At 46.5% G+C, this 15,928-nt stretch overlaps 1 long non-coding RNA gene and 1 pseudogene across 2 annotated transcripts; both read right to left on the reverse strand.

Annotated features, from left to right (window-relative positions):
* Positions 1-5,184: 5,184 nt before the first annotated feature.
* LOC118600727 lies at positions 5,185-5,302 on the reverse strand (annotated as a pseudogene).
* Positions 5,303-5,396: 94 nt separating this feature from the next.
* Positions 5,397-10,399, reverse strand: LOC107511226. Of its 2 annotated transcripts, XR_001597032.2 has the most exons (4): positions 10,309-10,399; positions 8,814-8,860; positions 5,833-6,094; positions 5,397-5,717 (listed from the first exon to the last, which is right to left on the reverse strand). It is a non-coding gene; the product is annotated as an uncharacterized LOC107511226 (long non-coding RNA). The 2 variants fall into 2 exon arrangements; XR_001597031.2 differs by having other exon boundaries at positions 5,397-6,094.
* Positions 10,400-15,928: the final 5,529 nt, after the last annotated feature.

Here is a 15,928-nt window from a genome sequence, read left to right on the forward strand (position 1 = left end):
GAACCAAGTTAGTGGTGACACTCCCCTTGACCGAACCTGAGGCCCATTCTTTAAGGGCCAGCCGTAGGGGCCTGCCTTCTTCCCCTCATAAGACCGCCCCTACCCTTCTTCCCCCTGGTTTTCTAAGTTACAACTAGGTAAAGCTTGTCCACTCTGGGATTTAAGGAGTGATCACAAATGTCCACTGCCTCCACCTCAGCTAGATCATGCTTGCTATGTGACCTTCATGCCTCTTAGCCTCTCTGAGCTTCATTCAGGTCCTCCATCTTTCCTCCCAAGGTAACCCCTGCCTCATGAGAGCATATCAAACTGCAACGGAAGTTTGGTTATAAGGTCAAAAACATACTGTGTTATGGGGGTGTGGTGGGCGTGAGGACAGTAAAGTAGAGATGTCTCTCCTTGTAATGGGAAGAACGGGTCTTTGGCTAGGGGTCCTAGTTCAACTCTTCCCAGCTTGGGCAAGTCACATAAATTCTGTCTCCAGGTGGGGAAAGTAATGCTTGCCTTAAAGGAGTGAAGTGAAGATTAGAAGAGGATAATACACTGGTCAGAAGGCCTGCAGAAAAGATCCTTGTTCTGTCTCATCCAAGGGTTCCTAACCCAGTTAAGTCCCCGCCTGACCCCAGGGCTTCAGGAACCCATGGAGCTACCAGAAATTATGTGCGTAATGGTCATAGCTTTCAACCAACTCTAAAATACTCTGGATCTTCCCCAAAAGTTAACTGATCACTCTAACTTCCTGTCTTACCAATGAAGAAATGGAACCAGAGAGGGAAGGGGATTTGCCCAAGGTCACAAGAGCAAGTACATGGGCAAGATAGTACACACACACACACACACACACACACACACAGAGCTCACCATCCTTCTGAAGCTGAGGGAGGTAAGAGGAGAGGGTCAGGTTCTGAGCACTGGGACCTGCCCGGAGTAGAGCAGGATCCTCCCCAGCCACTGGTGGGACTAGGGACCCACTCGCAGTTCTCTGTAACCCTGGGCAGGTCCTGGCCTCAAGCCTCCTCCCCTTTGAGAATGGGAAATTGTACATTTGTATCTATTTTAAGATCTAGATCATCACACAGGAAATTCCTAAGCTAGAACCAACCTTCAGAGCAGTCCCATCTTGGCCAAAGGAGTGCACCTTCTTGCCTACCACAGCCCCGCACAGTCAGCTAGTCCTTGAGTATGGGCTGACCCGGGGAGAGGCACGACCTTGAGCCCAATATTTCTCAGATTCACTTAACCTCCATTTCTTTCAGTGCCACAAAACCCACCAACCCTTTCCCACTTATGTGTCCCCTCTAGTCCCTGCCAGCCTTTTTACCACTCTTCAGCCAGAACTGTCTTCAGAATGCAAAGAGGATTTGATAGGGCCAATCAGACTACGCCATTAACCTCCTCCCCACCCCGCCCCCCAGCTTAAACAGCTTCCCACTGTACTTGAGATAAAGTCAAAACTCCTTGACAAGGCTAAGGTCTCACAGTGTCATCTTCCACCATGGTCTCTTCACCCTGCCCCCACCATCCTGGCTTCTTGTGGTCCCTGTTGTCCCTAGGGTCTCTAAGCATGCAGTCCCTTTTTCTGGAGTGTTCTTTGCTTACTAACTCATCCACCAGCTCTCAGCCCAGGGGTCTCTCCCTGGCATCTCAGCCATCTAGCTCTCCACACCTTCAGTGACAATTGGACAATGGCCCGATCACACTTGGACTCTTACTTGGGCTGAGTACTTGACAATGTTTGTCCCACCACTAGACTGTCAGCCCCTTAAGCACAGGGACTGTTTTTCTCCGCTCACCATTGTATTGTCCACGTAAGAAATACCCAAACCTGTAAAGAGTTTATTTGAGCCAAATTGACAACAAGCAGGAGAGCAGGATCCGCAGGAGAGTTAAGATTCTGTGCTGTCTTGAAGGTGATTACTTTTTAGGAGGAGGGGTCTAAAAGGAGACATTTTTAAAGGTGTGTTAGCTTAGATGCACCGACACGATGGACGAGACTTGCTTAAGGTGAAGGTAAACCTTTTACTAAAGATTTATAGGCAGAGGATGTGACTACCCACCATAACCCTCCCAGTCAGGAATTTATTACAGCACCCCATTTTCGTCCACAGTATCCCCAAACTCACTAATAGATATACTGGCAGCCAGTCTGAGTTCAGTCTGGCTTCAGATGAAGCCAAACTGCCTCTAACAGTGCCCGGCCTGTAGAAGTGCTCCATGAAAGGGACTGAATAAATTAACCCAGCAGGTAAGTCCCTCCAGGTGGTCCCTGACCTTATCTCTGAGATAAAAGGTACAAAGGTGGGAAACTTCAGAACAAGAACCCGGAGACAGCTACATTCTCTCTGGGAGGCAGGTGAACCATTAAGGGATTAAGTAGGCTATTGTGTGTCCACGGTCTGGGGCCACCTGGGGGAGAATTCCAGAACTGGGAGAAGGACTGCAGTAGGGGGTAGGCCTTGGGGACAAAGGACGCTGCCAAGGGGAAGCTGCCAAGGGCCATCTGGTAAGCCCTCTAACCCTCCTGGGGGAGAAGGAAGTTTAAGGAGTTTAGACAATGTAGTGATTGAGAATTCAGATCTCCAATTCAGCTAATGAACTTGAATTCCAGCTGTGACTTTGAACCAAGCTTCTTAACATCTCTGAGCCTTGTTTGCCTCGCCCGAGGACCATAAGGTGGTGTCCATTTGTAGGAGAATGGTTAAGTAAATCATGGAATACCCGTTCTGCAACAGTTTGGCACAAGCAGTTAAATGTACTGGTTCGAGATGCAGCCAGATGGGCATGACCTGTTGTTATCTTTGTATGGATGGGGGAGCCAATAAATCTGTCTGAACCTCATTTTGTAATCTGTTACATAGGAGTAACTATCACACCTACTTCATAAGGTTGTTGAGAAATTTAAATGAGTATAAGTTCATACAGGGCTAAATTTGTAAAGGACTGTAAATTTGTGAAGGTCCTAAATTCATAAAGGACTGTATCAGACATGCCTATGGGTGTTAGCCACCACTGTGCTGCTATTATTATATCATCCGTACAGTGGGTCTCCGCTACCATTAAAATAATCAAATAGGATAAATTCATTTATTCCCTCAAGCTTTATTAAGCACCTACTATGGTCCAGGCAGGCACTATTGTAGGCACCGGGGATACCGCAGTGAGGAAAACTGCAAAATCTCTGTCCCTGCGGAGCTTATATTTCCCTGGGTAGACAAATAATATGCAAAATAAGTAAATATATAGTATAGCATAGTGATACATGTTAGTAAGTGATACATGTTACCAAAAAATAAAGCATACTAAGGGAGACAGGAGATGGGTTGCCATCTTAATCAAGTTGTCAGGGTGAATACCACTGGAAGATGACATTTGAGCACAAAGGTGGCAAAGGTTAGCAAGCAAGTCTTGCAGATATCCGGGGTAAGAGCTCCCAGGCAGAGGGACGGGAAATGCCCTAAGGTAGGCTGGGGTCTGGGCTTAACAAGGGACAGTCAGGAGGCCAGGCTGGCTGAAGCAGAATGAGGAAATAAGAGTAGGAGGTGAGCCCAGAGAGAGGGACGCCCGGTCATGCCACTGCAAGGACGTTGCCTTTTACCACTCTAAGCAAGACAGGATTCCACGGAGTGCAGGACCTCGTCTAGTTTTCTCTGGATCACCGCTGCTGTTTGGAGGGGAGGCTGGGCGAGGGAACGAGGATGGAGGAGAGCATCCAGTCAGGGCGCTGTGGTAATAATCTAGGCAGGGAATGGTGGTGGCTCAGACCCAGGTAGCAGTGAAGATGGTGAGAAATGGGCAGATTCTGGGTATAGCTCGAAGGAAGGGTTAATGGGATTTGCTGGGAGGTGCTATGTAGGGGTTGAAAGCAAGCCGGAAATCCTGGCTGTCTGAGGTCTTGGGCCTGAGCACCTGGAAGAACAGAGTTACCAACTATCGGAATGCGGAAGACTCTAGGAAGTGAAGGTTTGGGAGCTGGAGTCAGGAGTGACTGTTGTGGACAGGTTAGAATTGAAACATCTGACGTCTGAGCGGAGATGTCGAGTAGGCAATTTGGTCAAAGAATCCAGAGTCCAGAGCCATGACTCCCGGTAGAGATATAAAATCAGAAGTCCTCAGTGTGGAGATGGTAGGTACTTAAAAACCACAAATGGATAAGATTACTGAGGGTGAAAAAGTTCAAGGATGGGGCCCAGTGGCATGACAATGTTCAGAGGTCAGAGAGGAAGTAGCAAGAGATAGGAGGAGAACCTCAGAGTACTTACTAGTCCCAGGAGCTACACCAGGGTCACATTCCAAGAGGAAGGAGCAATCAGGGGATTGAGTAAGAGGACTGACAGGTGGCCTTGGCTCAGACAACCAGGGAGATCATTGGTGGCCTTCATAAGAGCAAATAAGGAAGAATCTCTCAGATAAGTCAAAACAACCAGATGTAATACGGGGTGGATGGTAAGCTGTTTCGATGTAAGAATGTCCAAACCTATAGAGAATTTTTATAAAAAATTATTCCAGCCAAACAAAGGATATACCTGGAAACAAGATCTCAACAGACTTTGAAAAATGCTCCCTAGCTTGGCAGTTTCTTTTATGCATTTGGAATTAAAGCAAGGAAGATAAGGAAGATTAAATGAAGGTGGGAGAAAGCAAGATGGGGATTGAATTACACTGCAGGAATCCCCAACCTTTTTGGCACCAAGGGACTGGTGCTCCTATGAGAATCTAATGCCTGATGATCTGAGGTGGAGCTGAGGTGGTGATGCTAGCGCTGGAGAGGCTGCTACTTACCTCCTGCTGTGCAGCCCGGTTCCTAGCAGGCCCCAGACTGGTACCAGTCTACAGCCCAGGTGTTGGGGGATTGGGGACCTCTGGATTATAGCATAGTTAACAAGATTATGTGCTACCTTGAGGGTCATTACGCCTCCAAGGGATATGAAAAGAGATTACTCTGACATTTCAATGGTGCTTTAACTTAGATTCACAAAAACAGTGGACAGGGCTAGTTTAAGGTAAAAATAAATCTTTTACTATAGAAGTTACATACCTGGGGCATGACTACCTTCCTGCCCTACCCAGTTAGGAATTTATGATCAGCTCATCCTTTTTTTTTTTTTTTTAGGCGAGGCAACCCTTGTTTGAACAGATTGCAAGGACTTTGTCAGTTTACGAGCCCTTATTTTTTTTTATTTTTTATGCCTACAGCACCCAGTCTTCCTAGGTGGTCCCCCATCCAAGTACTAACCAGGCCCGACCCTGCTTAGCTTCCGAGATCAGACGGGATTGGGCTCGTTCAGGGTAGCATGGCTCATCCTTTGAGGTTACTTTCCATATAACCCCTTTTTTCACCCACAGCTGCCACTGAGCATATTTCTATACACGTCCGTATGGATAGAGAATGTCTCGTTTCTGCAAAGATGCACCGGAAACCGTTAATGGTGGTGGTGATCGGGTAGAGGAACCAGGAAAGGAGTTACCTGGAGTGAGAGGAGTTTCGTATTTCATTGTGTATTTGTTAGGCGATTGAAATATTTTTCATCAAACATATTATTTTTTCAATTAAAAATAATTACGAAAAAGAAAAGCACACGGCTATTATGAAACGAGAAAAATACGTAAAGTGCTGGCACACAAAAAAAGTCCAGTGAATGCCGATTTCCTGTTCGAAGGCTCGTTGCAGGAAGAAAGCTCCCCAGGCACACCTGTGGGTAGGCTGGTCCTTCACCAAGCTGAAAATGAATCCGATTTTTTTTTATTTCCAATATGCGTCTTTTTAAAATGGCATTTTCTCATAGGACCAAATTAGCATTACCATATTTTAAAACATTCGAAACAATTTCTTACTGTCATCTAAAGCTCCATGTATAAAGACTTTAATTGCCTCCAAAACTTTCCTTTACAACTGGTTCGTCCAAACCAGGATCCAGACCGAGGCCTTGCACGGCCTTTCGATGGGATGTCCCTTGAGCTCTCCTGGCCTTGTCCAGGTCCTCCTGTGAAAGAGACGGGGTGGGCGGTCCTGCAGAAGGGGCGGCCTCCGGATTGGTCTGGTTGCTTCCTCATGGCGCCATTCAGCTTGTTCCTCTATTCCTATAGTTTCTGGAAACTGGAAGTCACCATTAAAGTTGATTGGATTCATGTTCAAAGCTTTTGGCTGAAGTATTTTATAGATAGTGTTACGTAGACCAAAAATTACATAGAATTTGGTTTTGCTAAGATTTTTACGTATGAATCCACCCACATTACTGCAGCCCGAACCAAGACAGAGGATGTTCCTGGCACCCCAACTGGCTCCCTCTCATGTCCCCTCACAGATAATAGCCCCCACACAAAGGAAACCTATTTTTTTTTATCACACAGGTGAGTTGGGCCTGTTTCTGTACTTCCTGTAAATGGAATTTTATAAGAACGCTTTCATTCAATGTTAGCTGTGAGACACAAACATACTGGTGTGTATGACGAGGTTTTCCCACATTGTTGTATTGTTTCACTGAATGAACAGGCCACAATTTTGCCGCCCATTCCCTTGGTGATAGACCACCTTTGGTTTTAACGCCAATTGATAGTCTTGCCCGAATCCATGATTTCCATGGAGGCTGCAAAAAATGATCAGACTCTAAAGTCAGCTGTCATCCCCAGAGAAAGTGGGGTAGATTTAAATGGACATTGCAGATCTGTAGGAGGGAAATGGTTCAATTCAAGAGACATTCATTTAGAGTGAACCCAGCAACAGAGCCCCTGGACCTGTTTCCTAAAGACCCTCTCTGTACATTGCAGAAGTATGAACGTCTGCTGCGCCCCTGCAAAGAAGGGTATGTGCTCTCCATTTAACCAGCTGAGGACCCCGACGAGTAAAGCGCCCAGCTGAAGGTCGCATGGTGATGGCAGAGTGTAGCCTGACCCCTCGTTCTGGGTTTTCCCGCCATTCCCTGTTGCTGTGGGAAGATACGAGGAGGTGTTGTGGACAGGAACCTTCTTCTTGAGACCTCCAGAGGAAAGAAGGAAGGAAATGCCCAGAGAAACAAGGCAGTGCAATCGAATTTCAAAACGCAGCTCACTGCAGCAATGTGCCCTTTGCACAGGCCAATAAACCGAGGCGGAGGGTGGAAGCCGGCAGCAGCCGCTCGCCTGTGGCCTGAGCAACACCATGCTCCTGGGACTAAGAGGCCAGAGCCTCTTTGGGCAAAACTAACACTCTGCTCACACCATGGCATTCATGCCGGAAGCCAGAGCGGTGACAAAGCAGTGACCAGGCCTGTGCCTGGGGACTCGTCTCCACGCTAGCCCCCTTCCAAAACATCTGTTCCCCGTCCAAGGCCTGGGAAACAGCCCTCGCAAAGCCATCAGTTCCCTCTATGCCAAACATTTAGTGACATTCTTTTAGTCCTCTGTGGCACTTAGAAAACATAGCTATTGACTAACTATATTAAGAAATGCCATCCACAGCCCACCCCTGGCAGCCCCATGAGTCCCAGTGACGTCCACCCTCTCGGGTCATGGGGAAAGAGGCCCCTGGTGGCCTCTCAAGTCCTAAATTGCTTTTCCTGGCACAGTCCTGCCCTCTGGGCTCTGCCAGACAGGGAACTGCAGAGGGCCCTTGCTTTGCGAGAAACCTAGATTTAAAAAGAAAAGAAAAAACAAGGTCATAGTACAGGTATCGGTGTTGATCCTTCATCAGCTCCCCATCTTCTAAAACAGGGTTTCAGCCACAGCAGGACTGCAGAAGAGGAAGCATACCCACGAGACACTTGGACTCTGTTAAAATGCACGTTCTGACCCAGTAGGCCTGGAGCGGGGCCTGAGACCCTGAGTTTCTAACAGACAATGCCTATGCTGTTGGTCGATAGGCCACTCTGAGCCACAAAATACTAGAAATTATAATAACACATTAGATCAGTGGGTCCCTGGCTGAGCATTAGATATCGCTGAAGAGCTTTTGAAAACAAATGCCTCTGTCAGCTTCAGAATTTCCAGAAGAAGGGGAGGTGTGGAGAAAGAACCAGACCCAAAAAATAAACAAGAGTGGCACTTTGCATGCATGCACCAGCGAGGATAATGTGCGACGCAAGGAAATATAGAAAGGAGGAATAACTCTTAAATTCCTCTGCCTCTAAGATCAACAAAGAAATGCAAGGAAAAAAAAAAAAAAGGAAATGCAAGAAGTTAAATGGTCTTCCATGCCAAACATTTAGTGACGTAGAGATATTGGATGCACATGGGATTGAGAGCCATTGCCCTATACTAATATACGGGGAGAAATGAATCACAGAATCATCATCGTCATCATTTATAATCAGGTACCCAATATTCTTTCCAGTTAAAAAAAAATTGCAACCGTGTATACATTTATAAGGCCCCTACATGTCATGTGAAAATTATACAGAATTCAGATTTCGGAGTCCACGAATCAAGTTTTCTTGGCGCACTGCCAAACCAATTCTTTTCTGGCTTGTCTGTGGATGTTTTTCTGCTGCAAGGGTAGGGTTGAGAAACTGTGGCAGAGACCGCATGGCCAGCAAATCCCCAAACATTTACATCGGGCCCTTTCCAGAAAAGGTTTGCTGACCCCTGTTCTAAAAGGTTACACTATTTATAAGTTCTCCGCTTTTTTTTTTTTTACACTTACATGAGTACTGATTTTACCCCAAAACTGCTGAATTCGAGCATGTATAAAGTCGCTTTTATAAGGTTGTCTAACAATGAACCAACCATCCGGGAGCTTGTCCAAGATTTCTGGTGGAACAATTCAAGTATTTGAACACAGATGTATCGAGGGGTCAGATGTATGAGACCATCGAAACAGCCACAGCAAGAGGAAGTCTCACCTTTCTCAAGATGTATGTATACAGGGCAACTGTCAGTCTTCTGGAGGCTAGGGTAGGCCAGAAAAGGCAAGGAGCTAAGAAAATCAAAATGACCAAAAAAAAAAGAGAGAGAGAGAGAGACAAGAAAAAACACACACAACAACAACAACAAAAAAAACAAAATGACAAAGTAAAGAGGGTAAAGTACCCTTCAAGTTATCTCCATGTGTTTGTGGGATATACGAAGCATTCATTCATTTATGAGGCCATTTACATGCTCTGGGAAGTCAAAGAAGAGAGTCACAATCTTTGGCCTCAAGAAGCTCATGATCTAGTGGGAAAATCAGGTAAATAGGTTTGGAGCTGGATGGAACTCTAAGGAGAGGGCATCCTGGAAGACATCCTGGAGGAGGTGAGCTAGAAGGGCTAATCAACAGGTACTACATAAAAGTGTTGACATTATAAGACCCTGGAGGGCAGGCTTTGTGTGTCTCTCAACTCCATATTCCAATTGCTCTGTTGTGGGCCTGTGCCTGTCACCTGAGAGGCACTTATTGCATATTATTTTTATACCTGGAAAGAAAGGGAAGATTCTGGATGACTTTTCAGTTTTGTTTTTTTAATGATAAAATTAATATGCACTTACTAAAGAATTTTTAGAAAAAAGAGACTGGAAGAAAAAAATTACCTCACAATCAGTTAGCATTTATTTCCTTTCAGTATCTTTTCTATAAATAAGTTACAAGATTTTAATTTTATATCCTGCTGTTCCCCCTCTCATCGTTATACCTTAAGTATCTTCTATGTTATAACAGCCTTAATAATCATTAGTTTTAATGACCGCCTAATACCCTGCCTAGTGATTAGGCCATCAACTCACTTAACTAGTCCCCTGATAGTGGACAGAGTTATTTTCTGTTTCTAGTCTTAATGTGAGGACTCAGCAACTCACTTGAGTACAGCAATGCCATGTAAATGTTAGCAATTATTATAGATACTGTTACCTATATCTCTGTCTAGAGAGATAGCAGTTATTATAGGCAGTGCTGGATGAATGCCTTTATCCCTAAAGCTTACTTACGCTATCACTATCGTGGTCACAAATGATTCCTCCGAGGGGAATCACAGGGTCAAACTCCTTCAGTACAGAAAAGTCAGAGCCTTTCCCAAACACTGAAACTGACTTCGACCCCCCGGGGAGCTTTTTAAATGGTGACACCTACCCGGCAGCCGCCATTCATTTCAGTTTTTAGTGCAAATGAGGCCGAGTTTTCATATGTAAATGACCGCGTGAACTGAAACCCTGGATCTCCAGCACCAAGAGCTTCCTTGACAGGTGCTCACTGCCTTTCGAGACTCTGGTGAGCACCCCCCGTTGTTTGCCATGTTTACACGCAGCCCCAAATGTTGCCGGATCGAGCAAATGAAAATCCAGGTGGCCAGTTCGACTTGAATCTCTGATAAACAACACGGCATTTTTTTAGTATATCTCAAATGAGCTGTGGGATATACTTACACTTTTAAAGAGCATTCGTAGTTCATGGGAGATGCAAACTGAACGGGGCTTCCGGGGTTTTATCTGGCGAGCCAACCCCTCAAGAGCCCCATTGCAACCTTTGAAGCCAGTTTAGTATAAATATGACCTTTATCTGCCACCTGGGGTTAGTCCTGCCTCTTCTCCTGAGATTGGGACTATTGTGTTGATTGCATGCCAAATGCATAACCCCTGATGCCATATTAGGAAAGCTGGGTATGTCCTATTGGAGCTGGGTTTGTTTGTTTTGTTGGGTAAAGATTTTGCCTGCTTACATTAGTGGGTGAAAGTTTGTTTTCTTTTGGGAAAGCCAAAAATATCCAGGCAGCCCCGGGACCAGGAGGGTTGGTGGGATAGGTAGGGAACCGTGTTCGGGCTGAGAGCACCGTCCCCCAGCCCCAAGGTCTTGGTGTGGAAGGAAGCCACCGGAAGGCCTGCCACAAGCTCTCTGGACAACGTTCCTGGCTGGTCTCTTCGCCCCGGTGGCCCATTTGGCATCCACAGGCTGACTTCCAGAAAGCTTTTCTGTCTTTTGTCCCTAACCTCCCACTCCCTCAAAGGAGAAGACACCTTCTAATCTTCTAATTTAAGACTGAGGTCCTTCTGGGGGGGTCCTTCCCTCTGACCTCTGCAGGGGGAACTGCGACATCCCGCCTGGATCCTGACTGTGGGGCGGGGGTGGATGGCCCGGACAGAAACACGGCAAAACCTTCCTGCCCTCTGCTCACCCTGGAGAGGAGGAAATAGTCATCTCCCTCTCAGCCCCCTGCTGGTCTTCTATTCCCCAGGCCCACTGGGGATGCCTGGCTGCCTCAAGGCAGAGTCAAACATTCTTCTCTTGAAACTGAACTCGGTCTGTCTGTTTACGCAGCCCTGCATCACGTCCAATGAGCTTTTCTGACTGGTTTTAATCCTTCACCTCATGGGTAAGGGGGCGGAGGCTAAGCGGCCTGCCCAATGTTACCCAGCAAAAAACAAACAAACAAAAAAACCAAAACACTGTGAACCCCAGGTCTCCGGCTCCTAAGCCAGACTTCTGCTGTCACACACTGTCCTGCCCGGAGCCTGTGGAGACGGGTGTATGGGCCGGTGGCTCTGTATGTGAGCACTTGGTATTCCAAACCCCGGGAGATCCCGAGGATGTTTCGCAGTCTCTCTGCTCAGCCTCGGTTTCCTCGTCTGTAAAGGGGGGATGACAATAGCACCTCACTGAAGGGACTTCCGAGAGGATCAGAAGAGGTGATGCTTTGGCCACACTTGGCCCCGCGCTGGGCATGAGGAAGCATTTAGTGAGCGTCGCAACCATCGTTACTGTTGTTAAGACCTGCTTAAAATATGAGTTGAGCAAAGGAGGGGACGTTGGTGCTCTCCCTGGTCAAACAATCTCAATGTCGTGCAGAGTCGGGGGGGGGGGGGGAGGTTGAACATGAGTCAACTTTGACTTCCAGATCTTGCATCCTTTTAGAGATGGATTGAAACCAGGGCAGTCTGGACACCACTCCTTTACTTGCCCGCCCCCTCACTGAGGGCCCACGTGTGCCAGGCACTGGGGAAGCATCATGGAAAGAACAAAGCCCTGCCCTCCTGCAGCGCCCATTCTAGTCTCAGAAACAGGCAGTGCGCAAACAAAAAATGCAGCGGACAAAGTCGGAGACTGGTGGGTGCTAAGAAAAACAGACGAAGGCCCTGCTATGGTTCTTGCCCTGGATGATACCTCCCCCTAGCGGACATTTTGGAAATTTCTGGGTTTTTTGGGGGGGTTGCCTACTGAGTTGGGGGCACACCTGGCACCTGGCGTTCAGCCGCCAGGAACACCATCCTGCCATGCACAAAACAAACGAAGGGACCAGGGGTTGAAAATTGACCCCTTTTGTGCAACTGTGGAAAGTCTCAGCCAACACCCATGGAGGTGAAAAATCTGTTTATAATTACACAAGCCTGGAGCCTAACTTAGTTTTATAATCAAACACGAAGTATTTTGTACACAGCTTTATCACTCGCTGCATTTTTAGGAATTCAAGAACTATGCATACGAAAAGAAAGTTATACTTTGCTTGGTAAACCAAAAGAGTTGTTTACTGTTTTAGGGAATCACATCTTAGTGGAATTCGAGTCAACACATCACATCTTTGTCACTGTTACATTTATAATAACTCTAGGTACAAATGCAGACAGCCGCCAGAACATTGGTATGTTAAAGTACGTACTAAATTATTAAACTTTAATTTCCTTTTATTTCTCTTTTAAATTTAGTACATCCTATTGATTTTTTTTTTAAGTATGAACTTGCGTAGGTTTTATTATCTGTAAATTTATTTCACACTTGTAAAGTGTAATAAAAGGAGGCATTTGGGCAAATGTTCTAGGGAGCAGAGGTCTTACTGCAGGAAGGAAGGAACGAGGAACATATATGGGGAAGAGCGTTCCAGGCAGAAGGAACAGGGAGTTATTTTTCTGATAAAGACATCACAGTGCAAGGAGAGAGGGCGATCCGGGGAAAGGAGCCCCTTTACAACCTCGTCAGCACCCACAGCAAAGACCGTGGACTCTGGCCTTGCCCCTTAGTCAGCGCCAAGGATTCAGGATTGAGCCAGCAGGACAAGCAAGTTCAGGGGTCAAGACCAAGCAGGCGAGGAACATAATCTGAACCCCCGCCTCCTCTCTTGAAGCTCGCTGTGGTAGCCTGCTGGAGAGGAGCTGGGAGGCTATTGTAGTAGTCCAGCCATGACAGTGGCTTGGGTTAGGGGCAGAAGCAAGTGGTCAGATTTGCGATGTGTTTTGAGGCCAAAACCCACAGGATCTGCTGATCCAAGTGTGATTAAAACACACACACACACACGCACACACACACGTAGAGGGCTTGCCCCTCAAAGGAAGGATGACAGGGAGACAGCTGGCGAACCCACAGGGGATAGTCAGGTTTCTAGTTAGGAGACTAAAAGATTTGGCATTTTGAAAACACAACAAAGCTCTAAAAATATAAAAGATTAAGCCTAATTTTTAAAAAGTTAGTGTGTTTTTAAGTTAAGCAGTATGGGTATTGTTTTGTTAGACTTTATAACTTTCATGTGTATGTTACATATTTTCTTTTGTATATGTTAAATATCACTTAACAGTACTTTTTTAAAAGCGTGGCACTGACATCTTTTATGAGCCTGGGACTCTATTTTCTGGACAAAGCCAGAACTAGCCAGAACGTGGGCAACCTCAGGCCAACAGGTAGAAGTCAAGAGAATGGTGAAGGGAGGGGTCACGGGCTTGGAGCAGGACAATAAACTAGTCTGCCAAGGTTGAAGTTCTGCCCTCCGTGATGCTTGTCATGTGATCTTGGGCAGGTTTGGTCACTCCTCTAAGCCTCGGTATCCTCGTCTGTAAAATGGGGGGACCATAATAGAGCCTCCCACGAATATGGCTGTGAGGACAAACAAGAAGTAATATACGCAGAGCCTCCGGCACAGCGCCAGGCGCAGATGCGGCTTTGCGTGTTGTACTTGAGGATGGGGTCAGAGGATGAGAAGCGGGTTGGCCGAACATTCTTGAAGAGAAGCTAGCTGAGTGTCGGGCTCCCTAGCAGAGACGGGACACACCCACCTGGGGCTGGTGCTGGAGAAGCATTCGGTTTGTGGGTTTGTGCTTCCGGCTTCCTCTTCCAAAGGTGTCCTGCAGTCCTGCCCCTGTAATCAGCACTTTCTTTAATCCGCTCCAGCTTCCCTGTAGCCCCAGGATGAGGAGGAAAGTTCTCTCCAGGAGGTCAGTTCAGTTTGCACCTTTGAGCTAGCTAAGTGGGAGGCCAAATCCTAACAAGGAGGCTTTCTGATGAACAGGGGAAAGTAAAGGGGTTGATATTATCTGAAGAGGTACATCGGGTCTCCTCCGTCTTCCCTTGGTCAGGCTGTGGACATGGCAGGGCCAGCCTGGAGGAGGGACCGAGGTGGTCAAGGGATTGGTTCGTACAGGGAGACTGAGGAAACACAGAAACGGGGAGAAGACGATGGCCTTGGGTTTCTCACGGTCAGAAAAGAGTAACTTCCCACAGAAAAGGAGGAAGACTTGAGCAAACTCTGTGTGTTGGATTGGAATTAGAGATGTCGGTGGAAACTCGTGCTTTTTAAATCTGTAGACATACAGAAGTTGCTATTAGATTATGTGTTACCTGTAGGCACACCTGTATCTCCGGGCTCTGGCTGCAGGAAAGTCTGGAAGCGGAGTCAGCGCGGTAGCAATGAGCACACCGAGCACACTGGCTGTGGTTTCTAAACACCTTTCTCCACTAAAACAGCTAAAATCATTATTGAAAGTCTGGTTGCAAGGCTGGGGCATAGAAATGACAAGATGAGCCTGGAATATCTTGTGCCAAATGTAAGGAAGTATTAAAAAAAAAAAAAAAACAGAAAAAACAAAATGACGTGTGTATCTCAAAGTAACATGAGAGCCTGCTGAACGAGCTCTCATGAGTCAGAGCCAAAACAATCTAAGCATTTGTCTGGCTCTTCTTTGGATGCTATGAGCTCCTTAACGGTTTATTGAATGTTTAATCTGTTTGATGCTATAACAAAAATACTCGAGACTGAGTGTCTTATAAACAACAGAAATATACTCTCACTTTTCTGGAAGTTGGGAAATAAAAGATCGCCGTGCTGGCAGATTCTGTTTCTGGCGAGAGCTCGCTTGCCACCTTCTCACTGTGCCCTCACATAGTGGAAGGAGCAACGGCGGGGGGGGGGGGGAGGTCTCTTTTGTAAGGCACTGAACCCGTTCACGAATGCTCTGTCCTCAGGACCTAATCCCATCCCAAAGGCCCCACCTCTGAATGCCATCTATTGGAGTTAGGCTTGGACATATGAACTTTAGGGGGACACAGACATTTTGTCTACAGCATTGAGTATGAGATACGGTATAGGTTTGGCTGCTGTAACAAAACCCAAATACTGATAATGACTAAACAAATAGAAGTTTAATTCTCTTGCCGGTACGGCGCCTCATCTCTACTAAGTCATTAGGGACCCAGGCTCCTTCTCTTATTTCTCTGCATCCTCAACATTCATCTTTTACCTCATGGGGCAAAATGGCTGTTCCGCCTCCTGCCAGCACATCCCTGTTCCACCCAGAAGGACAGGAGAAAAGAAAAAGGAGGCGAGTATGTGCCTTCCCTTTTAGGCATGACCTAGAAATTGTACAGATATATCACTTCTGGTCACATCTCACCCTCCGGAAACATAATCACCTGGTCATGCCAGTCTGCAAGAGGGCTGGGGGAAAAGGTAATATTTAGCTGAACAACCATGTACCTAGCTAAAAATAATTTTACCATTTAAGAAAAGAATAACAGAAATTGGGGGCCAGTTAGCCATGTCTGCTGCTCTTACGAATAAACTCCTTGTTTTGCCTCACTTAAACGAAGAGTTGATTTCTGTCGTGTACGGCCAACGAGACGTGAATCCAGGAAAGGGGCACTTCATATAGATGGTCTCTTTTAACCTTAACAGTGACTCAGGAAATAGGTTTTGACAGGTGGGAAAACTGGGACTCAGAGAGACAATGCGACTGGCTCCCCCGGTCACAAGCCATCCGTGACAGAGCTGGACTCTGAACCTGGCATCTG

The sequence above is a fragment of the Rousettus aegyptiacus genome, unplaced genomic scaffold (assembly GCF_014176215.1).
Source record: "Rousettus aegyptiacus isolate mRouAeg1 unplaced genomic scaffold, mRouAeg1.p scaffold_m13_p_3, whole genome shotgun sequence".
Taxonomy (NCBI): domain Eukaryota; kingdom Metazoa; phylum Chordata; class Mammalia; order Chiroptera; family Pteropodidae; genus Rousettus; species Rousettus aegyptiacus.